Source organism: Sminthopsis crassicaudata, chromosome 6, assembly GCF_048593235.1.
Source record: "Sminthopsis crassicaudata isolate SCR6 chromosome 6, ASM4859323v1, whole genome shotgun sequence".
NCBI classification, from domain to species: domain Eukaryota; kingdom Metazoa; phylum Chordata; class Mammalia; order Dasyuromorphia; family Dasyuridae; genus Sminthopsis; species Sminthopsis crassicaudata.
In genome coordinates this window covers 240,497,847-240,502,527 of record NC_133622.1, presented here as the reverse complement: position 1 = coordinate 240,502,527, position 4,681 = coordinate 240,497,847, and the positions used below count along the sequence as shown (strand labels likewise).

The following is a 4,681-nucleotide window of genomic DNA, read 5'->3' as shown; positions in this document are numbered from 1 at the left end:
CTTTTTGGATTTTTTATTGTTTGGTTTTGCTGAAGCAATCAGGGTTGAGTGACTTGCTCGGGATTACACAGCTCATAAATGTCAAGTATTTGAGCTCACATTTAAACTCAGGTACCCCTGAAAGCAGGACTGATGTTCTATCCACTCCACCATCTGCCTATCCTTAGATTTCTTCTCTTCCAAATACGTCATGCCTTTCCAGACTGAAATAGGAATGAATTACCTGTCTCTACCTGATCAATAATTTAGTTCTTGTTTCTTTACTCATTATTAAAATTTACTCATTATTAAAATCTCACTTCATTGGATTTCTCATTCTTGCAGTGAGGCACTCATAAATCTATCACACTTGAGGAAAATAATTTGAAAAAATACATAAGATGCTATTGATGACTCATAATACATACATATGTCAGCTCTCCCTATAGATATGAAAAGAAGATTATTCAGTAACTTAAAATAAATATTAATGTTAGAATGCAAACTTTTCCCAGTTATGTTGATATGTTGGAATATGAAACATTCTTGGTTCTGCTAAATTTTTACCTTACTATAATAAACAAATATTATTTACCTAGCAGATTAAAAAATATAAACTAAGTCTCATAATGGCCAATATTGTACAACAGAAAAGTATATTAATCCTGCAATAAGAGAACATAAATTCCAATACCACCTTTGATGCTGCCTGTATGATTTTTGGCAAATTATTGAAACACATTAAGTCTTACATTATGTTTAAAATTAGGGGAATGGACTTGCTGGAATCTGCTCCCTTCCAAGAGCACTCTATATCTTATGATCCTACTAGTATATGAGAAAATAAATGCTAAAAAATAGGACTGAGGTAACATAAGTCCAAAAGTTTGAAAAAGACAATGGATACACTTAAGTTTCCAAAGAGTAGCTCTTTCTGGGATTTTTGGAATTATTGAATATTTCAGAGAAGAAAGTAACTTGCTTACTTGTTTTCTTGAAAAACAAAAATAAAATTGAATTGACCATTTGTAAAACTGAATGGGAGAGCAGTCTAACAAAAATGAGAAAACACACGAGTGAAATGAACATGGCCAGTCATGCTTGAGGGAATTAAATAAATTTATTTTTATTTTTTTTCTTCCTTCAAGTTGGATTGGATAAAATATGTCTTCTAAACTTTCTTGTACTTGTAGTCAAACAAGAACTTAAATGTGTATATCCCACAAAAGAGCTACACTTGGAATCAGAAGAACAGGGCTTACAGAATTGTTGTGAGACTCACTTTCCTAATATGTATCTGTATCTTGTGAGACTAAGTTCATTTCTATGTCTAACTCCATTTCTATGATTCTGTATGATTACAGAAAGCAAGTAAGTGTCTGTGTGTGTGTTAGAATGATTTTTTTTTTGTTTTTACTGAGTAAATATTCCCTGTTCCATCTTCGAAACCAAATGTCCCAAACATCCCACTCCCATATCCCTAGGAATAATATCACAAATGGGGTCACAAAGAATAAAAAATGACTGAACATGAAAAGAGAACAACAAACAGCAGTAGCACTCTTAAAATAATTGAATTATGAATATTTGGTATGGATGGAATTTTGGCTAGAGTTAAAAATGTAGAACCAACTATGTCTTTCAAATCATTTTACTTTTTAGTCTTATAAGTTGAGTAGCAGATATTTAAATTATGTTTGTTTAATTGGTGATATGTTTGGACCTATATTATATTACATTAGCTCTTAAACAGACATAGAGATTATTTAATCCAAATCCCTCTATTTATAGGTGAGGAAACAGTTTCCTGAAAAGTAACTTTAAATTCAACCATTTCCACAAATATAAAGTACACATAAAATGCACATGAAGATGGCAGGAGAAAATTATACCATCGTCATGGAATTTATACTTCTAGGATTCTCTATTGTTCCTAAATTCCAAGGGTTTCTGTTTACAATATTTTTAATCATGTACATGAATATCCTGATGGGGAATGGTCTCATCATTGCAATAACCAAGACTGATCCAGCTCTCCAAACACCCATGTACTTTTTTCTTGGGAACTTTTCCTTTTTGGAAATCTGCTATACATCAGTCATACTCCCCAAGCTATTAACAAACATTTGGTCCCATAATAAAAAAATGTCTTTCTTGGCTTGTGCTATACAACTTTGCTTCTTTTTAGTCCTTGGTAGCACAGAATGCCTCCTCCTGGCCGTGATATCATATGACCACTATGTGGCCATTTGTAAGCCACTGAATTATCTTCTCATCATGAATCACAAATTTTGTGTCCAACTGGAGGTGGTCTCTTGGATCAGTGGAATCCCAATTCAAACAAGCTTGACATATCGGATTTTTTCTTTACCCTTCTGTGGTTCAAATAAACTCAATCATGTTTTCTGTGACATTCCTCATTACTGAAATTAGCCTGTGGGGACACATCCACAACTGAGTTTCTGTCTGAGTGGCTGTACTATATGGTTGTTGCAGCTCAATTCTATGGTCTACACTAAAATCATTAGTGTAATTCTGAAACTTCCATCAGGCACAAGTAGATATAAAGCATTTTCTACTTGCTTTTCCCACCTTATAGTTGTCAGTTTATTCTATGAGTCTATTGGCATTATGTATTTGCGACCAAAAGCTAGTCACTCAGAAGAAATTGACAAAGTGCTCTCTCTTTTCTATACCATCTTAACACCAATGTTTAATCCTATGATATATAGCCTAAGGAATAAGAATGTCATTGCTGCATTAAGAAAGTTATTATTGAAATAACTAGGTCATGAATGAAATAAATTTTAATGAACCTTTCTTTTGTTAGAATTCCATTTGTCAATTTCTATTTATAGAAATTGACTTTTGTTCTTATTGCCTAACTTCATTTGAAAATTTACTCATCTAAAATAATCAATGCTATACAATATTTTCTCCCATCCCAATGTCATATCTACTATAATTGAGTTATAAAGAGCAAATGTCATTTAAATTTATCCTTTTAAAGTTTAATTTCTTTTCTTAAAATGATAAATTAAAATAATTTCTTCAAAAATTACTTAAGTCACATAAGTTTACAATCTACAGAAAACTGGACTTATCAATTTCTCCTTGAGAATTCCATAACCAAACTGTTTTCATTTTGTAGAATTTATTTTGCTTATTTGCAAACCAGATAAACTCTAAGGTATCTGACATTTCCAATATTTCTAATATGCTATCTTTTATGATTTTGTGTGAAGACTGTGGGCTTCACTGCATATGAAACAAACAGTTATTGCCATTTAATTTTTGACACATTCTACTCACAAAACAGCTAAAAATAAAGAAAAAACTTTTTTTTTTTTTAAATTTCACAGTCTTATCTTTTATTTATAGTAGGAAAGATGAATTATTTAACAGGTAATATTCTAATCATCTTGGTCAAAATTCAGTGGCCTCTCCATTTTGAATTTCTTTATAATTCTGGAATTGTTGTGCATTAGTTCATCTACATTTTACTTACTCCTTGTCCTTTAAAGCATTTTTCTCAACTTTCTATGAAATTTTCATATGCATTTGGTTTTTTTTAATTATTATTTTTTATTAATTTTATAATTATAGCATTTTTACAACATTATCCCTTGTACTCCCTTCTGTTCTGAATTTTCCCCTACTTCCCTCCACCCCCTCCCCAGATGGCAGACATTCCCATACATATTAAATATGTTATAGTATATCCTAGGTATAATATATATGTGAGAACCAAATTTTGTTGTTGTTGTTGTTGTTGTTATTGTTGTTGCAAAGGAAGAATTGGATTTGGAAGGTAAAAAATAACCTGGGGCATTTATGCATTTGTTAAGGCAGCTTAGTAAATGCTGTTATATTTCCATCATTAAGCAATCATCAGAAACATTTTTTTTTTTCTTGAGACTCCAAAATTTTTTTAAGATGATGCTGTTGTGAATATTGTGATATTTGTAGGTCTTTTCTTCTTACAATAGCATCCTTGGAATACATAACAAGAGGGTCAAAAAAGTGACATAAGGCTACTTTCAAGTTCTCTCTTAAAAACTTAGGAATAAATTGTATAACATGGACCACACTGGCACAGGACCACCCAGGTTGACATGCCCTCATCAGAGAAGTTGCTATGCTCTACAAGCAAAGCAGAATGAAATTATCAGATAAAGCATGAGATTTGCAAAATTAGAGGAACTATGCCAAATGTTCATATGAATTATTTTTGTCCTATCAGTGGCAGAACATTCTGAGTTCATTTTGGTATGATCAGCCACAGTTAGACACACTGTAACTCCATTTCTAACATAGTGATGTTATTTTGGTTCTCTTAAAAAAAAAAAAAAAAAAAAAGACAATGGATGTAAAGGGCTGAAACTGAGTTGCACTGAGGTCTAAGTACTTAAGGCTAATTACCAATTGGACAATACTCTATTAACATATGCTTGGAGAATGACCCTGCCCAACTATTCTGTGCTGGCTCTATCTGTGGGTGTAGGCAGAGAATTGTGAGAGGGATCAGAGGGTGGAGTAAGACAAGCTGGAGTCGCTTTTTGGTGGTGAAGAGAAAGAAATAAGGTGTGGAGATTCCTATATCCATTCCCCTGACTTCTACCTCAAAAGACCAAGAATAACGATCATGGACTTTTGCTTATCCTGACTCCGGCTAATTCTAAGGTATCGAGGGTGCTAATTC

At 32.5% G+C, this 4,681-nt stretch overlaps 1 pseudogene; it reads left to right on the top strand.

Moving 5' to 3' along the window:
- Positions 1 to 1,851: 1,851 nt before the first annotated feature.
- On the top strand, positions 1,852 to 2,763 carry LOC141546689 (olfactory receptor 10AG1-like; annotated as a pseudogene).
- The last annotated feature ends 1,918 nt before the right edge of the window (positions 2,764 to 4,681 follow it).